General features: G+C 39.0%; 1 protein-coding gene across 2 annotated transcripts in view; it reads right to left on the bottom strand.

Annotated features, from left to right (window-relative positions):
* Nucleotides 1-12,723, bottom strand: part of peak1 (pseudopodium-enriched atypical kinase 1) — a 110,671-nt gene that overhangs the window by 75,083 nt on the left and 22,865 nt on the right. The window lies entirely within an intron of this gene.

Genomic DNA, 12,723 nt, shown 5'->3' with positions numbered 1-12,723 from the left:
TTAAATAAGTCTATGAGACAAATAGCTTCTTGGTATGTGCCGTCCTTCTTCATCATGAAATCATTCCTGACTGCTTTTTACTGCAATGAATCTGCAAAGACTGAAGGGGGGCACAGAGGTGAAGGGGTTATATAACTGGAGCCCCACAAGAAGAAGGTTCTAGGTTTGTTTAGCTATGTATCCAAGGTGTTAGGGAACACCACCTCTGGCCCAGTGTCTGCTGGGATAGGCACCACAAGAAAAACAGAGTATAGCTAATGAAGTAATATATATAGAGAGAGAGACTGGATCAGATCTGAAAATTCGACTTTTTTGAAGTGTTTCCTCAAAACCAAAAAGCTCTTGCGGTGAATAAACAACCAATCTACCCTCCACCTTATTCTTCTCTCAGTTTCTTTTTCACTTTGATGGAACTCTGGATGAAATATTATATTTCTGGTCAATTTTTAACCCTGTCCCACTTTTCTCTCCTAAAATACTTTCTCCCCTGTCTCCCTGCCAAGCTCTCTAAAATCTAATTTCATTTTGGCCATTTGGCATCAGAAGACAGATATGGCTCAGAGGCCCTTCTGGCAGGAGGTAACACACGACATTTCAAAAGAAAAGTCAAAGACGATCAATCCCCCGACAGAAGATTATTACCTTGTTACGGTAGAAGGAAACAATCATAACATCAGCCTTTATGAGGAGCAACCAAGGAGTTTGCGTGACTTTTTCACAAGTAAGTTCTCATCCCTCTAAAATCAAAAGCATTATTTGAATCCAGCTTCCCCTCAAGGATCTGAAAGAGTGTGTGATCATTCTCTGCACTGTTTGTAGTCGCAACCTGACACAAGTTAAAAATACATTTCACATACGTTTGAATATTTTAGTCTGCCTCTGGCAATGTACTTAAACATGACAATTAACTTGAGCCTGCTGGCGTGACCTGCAGATACAACCCCCAACACTGACAGTCGACTTTGTAGATAGAATGAATGAGCTGCAAACTAATGACACTGTGTAAACTTCTCTATTGAAGGTTCACGTCTCCTCCAAAACTCCCCTGGGTAATCATTACGTCTTAATCATCGCTCATTCTTTCCCAGTGACACAGCTCGACTGTTAACACCTTGATGACATTACCACTGCACTACCCATCTGGTTTCTGCCTTTGTCACACTCATTTTCCGCAGCTGTCCATCTTCGTTATAGAAATAACCAGTCATGTTATTATTGCATTAACCACATGGCTGTATGAAACTATGACTGATGAACAGAATTTACCTGAGGTGATGTTCTTTTATGGGGCTAATTGTACACTCACTTGCCAGTTCATTAGGCAAACTAGTGACAATGAAGGTATTCTAATATAACAGTCCTGCACTAAATCTCATTTTCATGAAGGTTTTGGTGTCAACTAATGGATCACAGTGCAGTTAATATTCAAAAAGGCTCCTCTGTGAATGCACACAGAGTTGAGATTGAAAGTCAAATGAAACACTGACTGACTACCCACTGTTGCTCTGTAACAGTCCATTACCTTTCTCCCAAAACAATGCACACACTGCAGAAACTCATAAATACTGTGATGGAAATAAAATTCTATTAAAGCATTATTTATTTTCACATTTCCATCTGTACAAACACCCTTGTCAAGGCTCATTTCATATCCAGCAAAGACTCATGCAATTAACCCATTACTGCGTTACCACAGGAGCATGGTAAGCCTTTCGTGAACGACATCACTTCAAGCTTAAAATACAAACAAGACAATTCCAACTGATTTTAACAATGTTACGTTTAATTGTATGTGCTGAGGTTAATTCCTGTGAATTCTGTCAAATTCAAATCCTTCAAATGCCAGGACTGACACTGCAGTAGGGAACAGCAGACATCAGACAATGTTAATGTCGACAAGAGGAAGAAAATAAGTGCTGGTACTGAGGGAGGGTTATCAATCATAGGGTTATCAATAATAAATCTACTCAGTCACTTCCAATTTTCTTTAGTGTGATCACAATGCCAGAGCAAGTGAAGAGGATTATCTGGGTCATCAAGGCAAAAAGAGCAGTTTACATAAATATTCTAGGTTAGATTTAAAATGAAAATTTTCTCACTTTATTGGTCAACAGCTGTTTATGTGGTCCAAATGTGTTTCCAGCAGAGGTGTTTTACAAAGTTGCTCCAATAAGTAACCACATAAGGACAGGGACTCGATCACATTTGAAGGTTAAGCTACTTATTCATCTGTTGGTATGTGGAGAGACATGTTGCCATCCAACTCCTTTCCAGTGGGCCTTTTTAAAGCCAGGCTAACATTACTGAGATGTTACTGAGCTGCATGTTACATTTTCATAAGAACCTACAAGTGAGCCTTGTGTAATAACCTGCGAGAAGCAAAAGAGGTGAGCAACACGAGTAATGCAGTTTTAATGCCATTATGAATCGACAAAAAGGGGTATGGGCGGCTTGAGGGAACTTCCGGTGCACCAGGGGGTGAAATAGAGAAGTACTGGCTCACTGAAATAAATGGTTTATGAAGGTTTTAAGCTCCTGATGATCAGTCCTTGTTAAATTTTCTATGGGAAATAAATATTGTCTGATTAGAAGAAGACACAAAAAACAGAGACTGGCAGATCATACAGAAATCACCTTGAGCGCAGACTAACACTTTGAGGCACTTTATCACCACACAGCTGTCTACCGTAAAATCTCTCACTCCTAAGCTTTGGGTGGACTGCATTAAACATGCTAACAGATGACACATTATTCCACATGAAATGGTCCAAATTAGGGTACAAATGATGAATGACAGAGCAGGAGCGCAGGCTCTCCTACACTGAGCATGCCACATGTGCTGTGTACCACAGATGAAAGATTACTTATTAGCTCAGAGGATCCATTTCCATAATCATCAATAATGCATGTAGTGTAGCTGCTTTCCTTCCCTGTTGGCTGACCAATGGGCTTCCACAACATGAAAGCATTATGTAATACATGGAAAGTGGAAGTTCAGCATGGAGAACCTCAGAATTTCATATTTTATGTCCTCTACAAAGTTCATTTCAGGGATTTGGTGGGAAAGAGGGGCATCCAAATACAGTATTTAGGTAGTACGTTCAGTACTACCTAAAGTAATGTTCATAGCATAATGAGGTACAGCTATCTAATTTAGATGTCACCAGAAAGAGACAACCAAGACAACACACTTCAAATGTACTTTTTAAAATGAGTTTGCAGATTATTGAGAAACCAGTTCATTCATTAATTCCATGTAAACGAAATCTGGTTGTAAGCACTAGTACATAAATGCATTTAAAACTGATGCTTGATAAAGCCATATATCATTCTCAAGAATTACAGTTTATTTTAGGCAACATAGGGATTAGTGAAACTTTTTTACATAGCTGTAACACATCAAATAAACTGATAGAAAATAATGTTGTCTTTCTTTAACATAAGCATGTTTTAATGTGCATATGAGCTTAAGACAGATATTTTCTCAATATAGAAGGTAGCTGAATGACGTTAAGTCGTGACAGATGTTTGAAGTGTTGTACAGAGGAAGGCATTCACCCCACCTTTTAAGTTTCACAGCGCTGGCTTGTAAACACAGCTGAGAAAACATGCAATAGAGGGTGGGATGAACAGGGTCTAGCTGGGTGCAGAGCAGTCACAACAAGGCAAGAATACCAAGCAGACGCCCTGATGACAGTGGTCAGAAGTTACGCTGGCCTGACCTTGTATTTTCATAGGCTACAAGTTCACTTCTGGGAAGACATGTTTACATGATACCACGCATTCATTTTTGCAGAGCCCCTGGCAATTCAAAAGCTCCCTCCTGTAAAATGAGATTCAATGCTTTCAGAAATTCCATTCAACCGGATAGCTCCTAGGTTGTCAATAAACTTGGTGTGATGTAATGTGTGTTCAGGTCGTATTTTAGTAATAATCTGATCCTAACTGCAGCGAAATCCCATCAGAACTGACAGGATGATAAATCCCTTGCAGGCAATAATCAGCCAAGACCTTATCTAGCTTTGCACATCAACTCCAATGCTGAGTGACATCAATCATGTAATAGTTCGTGTGTGCACATCAGTCCTGTGGTATAAGTAAGACCCTGTCAACCTGTCTTTATGTGTATAAGAGCAGGCTGAAACACTTTGAAAAGTGTGCAATCAAAATTGGGGACAATGTTTGAAGTTGTTCTGTGTTACTCAAGTTTCTATACACTTTTATTGGTATTTTTTTCTAAACTATGCCAAAGGTGAAGATTAAAATATGAGTCTGAGGGAGCCCATGTGTGAGAATGAGATGTTAGCTCCAACAGATGAAACACTACATGAAGTATATACCTACAGCTCTGAGATGCTGCAGACAAGGAAAAGACCAAATTAAGTTCACCATTATTAATGATGGTACCACTTGTTTAAATCTCTACAAACACCAAGACAAGTTGTGTACAAACATAAGTTCTAGAATAGCACCATAAATATGCCACCCTTAGACAAATGTTGCGCTATTTGATGCACTCAAACATGTTTTCAGCTGTTCAAGCTGTTTATGTTTTTGCTTTGAAGCAACTGAGCAGTCAAAGCTGTGACTTCACTGCTGAAATAAAACTAGAGCTCAATGCTGCTGTTTGATAAGAAAGCCAGAGGCATTACTGAGTTGGGATGTACATATACTTCTTACACTTTTTTTTTTTTTTTTCTCAGTTTAAGTTCCACAGCATGAAGAGCCATTTCTCATTCCATCTTCAAAGGACAAGTCACAGCGACAGGGGCAGAGGCCGAACAGCTGAAACTTCGGCCAGTTTGAAGATCCCGTAAAGACAAGGTTGATTAAACAGTGGAACAATATGTGGCTGGACTAAAGGGCTTGGCACAGATCATGTTGAAAGTCTTCGGGCAGACTAGTGGCCAATAAATCTCCAACAACAGATTACGTGACAGCAAGTGAAGTAACCAGATCTGCATTCAAAAGTCAGGGAATTCCCCCTTGCTACAACACTCTAACTTGAGTTTGGCAGATCATGGTCTTCACTGTGAATTTTATTCAACATAATTTATATGTTACTTTATGACCGCACTTCATCAGACACTAAAGATTATCAATAAATCTAGTCTGACAGCATGGTCTAATGGTTTGAAAGATCAGCCTTCAAATGGCCAGCTTGTGCAAAATATGACACTAACCCAGCTCTAGAAGTCGTGATCTATAGCTGGCTCTGACTTTTCAGGTTATTAGTATTACTGTGATTATTAATCATTTATTTTTATTCGCTTTTAGCCAATTAATGTAACACAAAACATAAACACAGGGAAACATGATTTTTGAGGGTGTACCAAATTGCTTTCTAATGCACAAGTATTCAATTACTCACCCATCAAAGCTAAATGCAATTATTTGGTTCATTACACTACAACTATTATTCCTGTCTACAGTAGAACACCCGCAAACACTGTATCACTTACGCTAAAATGTCACTGACATGCTTCCTCTTCCAATCTTGCTACTCGTGTTCCACCTGGGATCATAATGAAATACTTACAGTGAATGCTCCGAGCTGGCTAATTAGTCGGAGCACAGATAATTGACTCCAGCTTCAAATCCCACATGGATGGGAGACACAGAAATTTGCCAGGCCATTTATGGGTTATGGAGTATGTGGGAAAGTAGCTAAAGTGACGCTGTTGTGGTTGATGTGTAATATATTGGGGATAACTCTGTGGTATTCTGAAGGCTGTGTGTGAGTCAAAAGATTAAGAGGGAAAAAAATAATCATTTAAAAATGACTTAGTTGTAAAGGTCAAAATGGTTGAAATGAAACAAGTTATTAGTTTATGAGAGAAACAAAAAACTGGAGCACAGATTTATTCTGAAGCTACACTGAATGAGTAAGTAGACCTTCAAAGAAAATGACAAGGCTCATTCTTTCTCAAAATAGTCAGGATAAGGCAAAACTAAGCTCCCTGCATAATAAATATCTGCATTCTTCCTTCATGAAAGAGAGCATGTCTGCATGCGTGGGAAAGCATGTCCATATCTTGGCAGCCTTGACTAAGGACTAGAGCCATGGCAGGCCATGAGGAATGATGACCTCTTCTCATGCAATGGCACATTCCTGCCATAACTAAGTTGAAACAGGCCTGGGATAACTATAGCAGGCAGCATGGAGTCACAGCTTAGTGGAATAGGGAAAACTGTAACCCATCCCTCTCCAACTATTCAGAATGACCTAAATTCACTGAGAGTGCTATTGGACCTCAGAGGTTCATATTGACACCATCATATCACTTAATCTTTGTTCCACCAGCAACTGATGGCCAAAAAAAATCAAGAGATTCATTTAAACATATGGTCAGTACAAACTGGCGGTTTTCCAAGAGTTTCCCTTAATGTCATTGTGCTTTTTCTGGTATAGCAATATATGAATTGCATTTTTGTGACAGTTTTTACATTTGTCAGATTTGGAAAACTTTTAGATCTGTTATTCCTAAATAATAGGGCAATAATAAATTACACAGCTCAATTGAATACGTTTTAGGATGATCGATTATTTCTTAAGTTCAGGCTAAATCATAGTTAAAGAAATTGAGTAGATAGGTGGCCCACAGATCAATTCATATTGATGTTTCGTGCGTCTGTGGCTCCCTTTGTGAAATTCATTTCTGCTCTCTAATGCACACTGATGGGAACTCCAACAGCTGCTTGTTTCCACAATCCACTAAGTGGGGGAAAGTCAGGGATTGAGAGAGAGGGAGCAGGAGTGTGATGGGAATTCACGTTCCAGAAGCCTAGTAATTTATTGATCTCCACTGACCTTGTCTCCATTGACATGATGGGATTCAAGGACGGACCAAGTCTAGCTTTGGCTACTTTCACACTAAAACCCCTGCAAGTTAGATACCTCCTATGCCTTAATTGATTCCAACCTTATCAATGGGATCCTAATGGGAAAACTTTACATTGTTTACTGTTGAAACTACTAGATAGCAAGGACACTTCTCGTGCACACAGTTGAAGTGGTAACTCTAGAGGCAAAAAGCACAGGACATATTCTAATCCATTTATCAAGGGCAAACACAATGGGGGAAATGCAACAATCAATAAGCAGTGCACCTTAAAGAGCTTCCATCAGTCAACAGTGTGCAATCTTAATGGATCTATACATACATATACTGCCAGTCAATATACACCAATTTCCAGAGTGCTTAGAAACTCCACAGAGACTCAAATGTTACACTTGGCCTCTGTTTGCTACAAACATCTAACTAGAACATTAAATACTGAAGTAAAACATAAGGTTGAACCAATTTCCTCCTTTTCTTTTTTATTTCATGTCAACGCTGATATTCTACCGTCTATCTGATACAGATAAGCAGTGAGATTCTGCAGTTTTCATAAAGATAAATACAATTACATAAGAGATTAAGTACTTTCAATGACTACTTACTTTCCAACGAAATGATTTTGCTGACCCAGCAGATCTTCGCAGGGCAGCATCAAATCTCAACAGAGCGACTCCCGAACAAATTTCCCCACAAAAAAAAAATAACGGGCAGAGAAAGTTTGGGCTGGCTTCCAGGCGACTATACATCTCCAGTAACAGAATATTGGACATCTAGAAAATGTGCTGCTAATTAACATGCTGTAAGTAATTTGAGGTTACGTTACTTTTGAGTTCTAATAAAGTCCTTGTTGTACTGCATGGATTTTCCAACCTTTTCACAGATGTCACATTCATACATGGATATCTGAAAGGGCAGTTTGAATTCTTCGGCTAGAGTCTATAGCCAAAAAAAAAAAAAATAAATAAAAAAATGAATAAGATGGGAAAAACCAGGATAGGGTGGACATATGATCTGCAGTTAATCAAAAACACATCAGTCTTCAAGCCTTAAAATGTTTTTAATGAAACGGTCTTTGTTTAAACTGCTGCCAGAATAAGCAACAGAAGACCTCTTCAGAGCCTGTTCCTTTGTGAAACCATAGACAATTTGGAAGTTAACATTTTTTGGAACCAGCATCGAGAGGCCATTAAAAAATCTGCAGTGTTTCCCACACAAACCATCAGAGTATATTTGGCAACCAATTTAACAAACCAGTATTAACTAGTGCTCATCCTGTACCCGTTCATTCTGCTACATAAAGTAAGAGACGTTCTCTATTATCACATTAGAAAATGCAGATAAGGGAGATATTTCAGAAGCAATGAGTTAATAAAGCTGGCTGACTACACTATACGCAACTCCTAGTCAGTACTGACACAGTTTTTTAAGGCTTAGTATTGACTAAGCCTTAAAAACATTTGAAGGCTCATTCAGTAAATGACTTCACTATCAGTGAATCAGCATTTGGAAGATAATTATGCCAAATACTAGAGTTGTAAATCATCTCCCCTAAAGACGCTGTGATCTAGAGGTGTGGGGTTTATTGGTGAGAACCTGTGAACACAGACCTACTGTACGCATCATGACTGGTCTGGACTCAGCTAAAACTCAGCAAATCCAATTAAACTCAAGCCACTTCAAAGAGCATCCAAAAACAAATGTGGGATTTTGCTGTGGTTAGGGTTGCAAAGGGGTGGACAATTTCCGGTAAATTTCCGGTAAATTTCCAGAAACTTTCCATGGGAAGTTAAACTGGGGAATTTTGGAAATATTCCAAATTAGAAACTTTCCATGGGAATTATGGGAATTATGGGAATTATTGGGAATTTATGGGAATTAACTGGAAATTGGGGGTAATTTAAACAAACTGTATCATATCCAAACATAAATGTAAATATTTTTTGTCATAAGCAGACATCCATGCAAAATAATACAAAAACATGACATTTCAAAAATAGCTTTCATTTAGCACCTAACTTACCAGATAGTTAGCTACTGTATTAATACATTTTTATTTAATATTTGCAAGTTAAACATTAATAACGTTATAGATCAAATATATTTACCCCATGATATTATCAAAACTTACTTGACTTTATATAGTCCGCGGGCTCAAATGTGTGGCTTCAATAGTCTTGTGCTTTGAGCTCAAAAGTGTGGCCTCCAGGCTTCATGTAGGGGGCGTGGCCTCAATAGCCCTGCAGTAAGCAGTGTGCTGTGTGCATGTGATTGAGGAGTGTACTTGCATTAAATCTGGTTGTTTTAGCCAAGACTATGCTACAATATATTCCCCCCAACTACATTTAAGTTCCCTGTTAAGGGCCAACCTTCAATTTTGTAAATTTCTTATTTATTCCTGTTTATTCCCATATATTCCCGTTAATTCCCATATATTCCCGTTAATTCCCATGGAAAGTTTCCAACTTTGAAAATTCCCGGAATTTTGCAACCCTAGCTGTGGTGCTTATTAAAGCTGGACATCATGACATGATATGCCACATAATGATTGGAAAAGGCTAACCCAGTAGCCTAAATATTTGCATCTTGACACAGTTAAATACCATTTAATCTGTTTTAAATATTTTTCGAGGCCAAACGATGTATTTGTAAAGACACAAAGATAAGATATGATTGCAAAGGCTGAACATTTACAGCATAAAATGAGACAAAATCTATTTTTGAAAGTGGATTGTTGCAGACAGGATGTTTACAAGACACAACAGCCGACAAATCAGATCAAATGTGTCAGACAGAAGAAGATAATGGGAATGGAAATACGTATCATGAATGTGAAATTATAGAATGGTGACAATCATCTTATCATTAAATGCAAAATGACTTACTGAACACACCACAGCCGCCCCAGTCATCAAAGCAGAACCAGAACAAAAGCAAACATGTCCAGAAATAGTTGCTCTGCTTCAAAGGTGACATGAAGCTACAATTTTGAAATAGCAACACATATGAAGTCACGAAGTCAGTAAGGATGAAATCATTTTCCATAAAAAGAAGATGAGCGTATAGTAAAGGGAACTGCTCCCAATCAATTGCATCATTTGAACATAATTTGAGTCTTAAAGTCTGAGTGAGTATCTTCAGCATTCCCATTCATTCACACAAGCACCCACACATTCACACACCTGTACCAAGCAATGGGGGTAACTTCAGTTTTGCTCAAGGACACTGCGGCATGCACTCCATGTAACAGGGATCCAACTGCTAACCCTCTGATTAATAGACAAGTCAGCTCAAAAACATTAACACTTGACGGGACATGATCACTCTGGGAATCAATCTGGCACAACATCAATTTTTTGACTTAACAAAATGAACAGTTAGTAAAAAATGAAATAGCCTGTCAAGATAAGCAATGCATGTCAAAAGAGAACAGTCTGACACTTTCTGGCCTCATAATGACAAGACAACAGTATGACTATTTGGACTACTGCACTGAGTTTTGTGTGATTGTGGCTTGTTTGCCAAGGCCTTGGAGTTGTCATTGCTTCCTTTTCTATTGTATTTCAAAAAAGAACTTAACAAAAAATCATTTATCAATACCAAGTACGCCAGCTTTGGACCAGCATACCTGCCAGCTCAGGCTTGACAAGTTCGATTCCAAGTACAGACAAGAGGACGCGGTCATTCTGTAATTGTAACCGCAGGATACTTGATAACGCCTGAGAAATGCGTTCTGGGATATCTGTCTGTCCAAAGTCCACACAAATTACCTCTTGATTTATCCTCAATAAAACGGGTGGGGCAAGGACACATCTGGGCATTTGAATTTTGGCTGGTCAGATTTATACGTTGTCTTTGGGCAGCGAGTGATAACGTTCTCAACTACAGAAAAAAAACACGTGTTGAGAAAAGAAAGATTCCCTAGAGCTAAGATGCTAATGGCTAGTGTGCCGACGCTGCTTTCCAAAACATTTCGAAACCTACAAAACAACATAGACTTCTACTAATCCTAAGCTCAAAGTTGGTGTAAGCAAACTTTGCAGAAAATAAAAGTGCATTCCAATTAAAATAAGCACAAGTCACTGACGTTAAATCATGCTCAACACAGTATATGCTGATAATTAATGGCAGAATGTAGCAAACAACACCTTTCCTAATTAGGTTTACACTGAATACATCTAAACTTCTGTGAATAGCCCTGGCTAAAAGTTTGAAATGGTTTCTTCCTTCACAGATTTCATTGTAAAATATCTTATTAATGAAAAATTGTTTTAATAAAAGTGTAAAAGTCTTATGGTGGAAGTTATGTTTCCTAGTTAGTGGTAAGATAACTCGCTACCCAGAAAGTAAGTGTTTGATGAATTCAAAACAATAACTGTGAGATTAGTCTAATGACTGAAAAAGATATTTTAATTAATCGATTGAAATAATAATCGCAGCCCTACAAAATACATACTTAGATGTGTTCTTGATAGTGATGCACGATATATCGGCCGCCGATATAATATCGGCCGATATGGTCATTTTTTTACACATCGGTATCGGTCAGGTGTAAAAATAGAGCCGATGTAAACAGGCCGATAATTATTCCTGTGTATTTGATGTGTGTGCAGAGCTAGTGAGCGGAGCTGAGCGGTGCGAATGTCCTGCTCCTCGCTCAGGTGGCTGTTCAGTCGGCCGCTCCTCCGCTCAAATTCACGTCAGGCCGCTCCGCTCAATTTCGCTCCCCGCTCCACCTAAAAGTCCTCCCCCGCTGCAGCGAAATCGCTCCACGCTCGCTCCAATTTAAAAGAGGGAGAAATAACCCTATCAGTTTCCTTTCTAAAATATTTCACGAACTCCATCTTGCCATGGCAATTTTTTTGAAAATGAACGGTTTTGGTTTTATTAGGAAGAAATGAATTCTGGGTGGATTTGGGCACGCGTCAGGCTGGTGGTGTGAGCGGTATCGGAGCGGAACAGAGCGCCCGCTCCGGCCTCTAAATTAACAAGCGCTCCGCGCTCCACCAAAGTTCCATCCGCTCCGCCCCTCGCTCGCTCGCGCTCCGCTCACTAGCTCTGATAGCAGTAGCTTTCTTCCGCTGCTTAGCATTAGCTAGTTTTTCATATTCTTTGTAGGCTTCGGGATGCTTGTTTTTTAAGTGGGTGATCAAATTGGTTGTGTTGAACGATTTGACACGAGCTCCCCCTCGCATCACCCGGCCTTCACAGTCATTACATACAGCATAGCGAGGAGTCATTACATACAGCATAGGATCCTCTTCAAAGACTTTGAAAAATGACCAAACAGACGACATCTCTGCTCAACTAAAGATTTTTCAGTGTTTACAGAAAACAGTATCAGTCATTTTATTTTGCTAAGTGGCTTTGGCCATTTTTTAGGCCTACCACTGTACCTTAAATATTTTTCAATGTTATCAGAATACAGTATCAGTCATTTCTGAAAATAAAATGCAAAAGTAAAAGAAAAAAAATGATTTATTGATGATTAATGATTTTGATTATCATAAAAATGTGTTTCATATATATATATCGACATCGGTAAATATCGGTATCGGCCATAACAGCAATATTAACATCGGTTATCGGTATCGGCCAGAATTTTTACATCGGTGCATCACTAGTTCTTGACCTTCCCCTTTGCCATGTGTGCTATCACTATGTGATGAATGTTGGTCCTCTCAGTATGAGCGTGGGCAGGCTTCAATCAAATACATCTGTGTTTGGTATAGACCAAGACTAAGATATACACACACCCACAAGAGCTGATTTAACAGGGTGAGGTTCTAGTTTGACAAATCTGGTTCCTTTGTAATTGTACTTCTTTGCCAAGGCATGAGAATACTGTTTCCATGCAGGACGGTTTATAGATGGGCAGGCACAA

The sequence above is a fragment of the Chelon labrosus genome, assembly GCF_963514085.1.
Source record: "Chelon labrosus genome assembly, chromosome: 11".
Classification (NCBI taxonomy): domain Eukaryota; kingdom Metazoa; phylum Chordata; class Actinopteri; order Mugiliformes; family Mugilidae; genus Chelon; species Chelon labrosus.
This window is presented reverse-complemented; position numbering and strand designations above follow the sequence as displayed.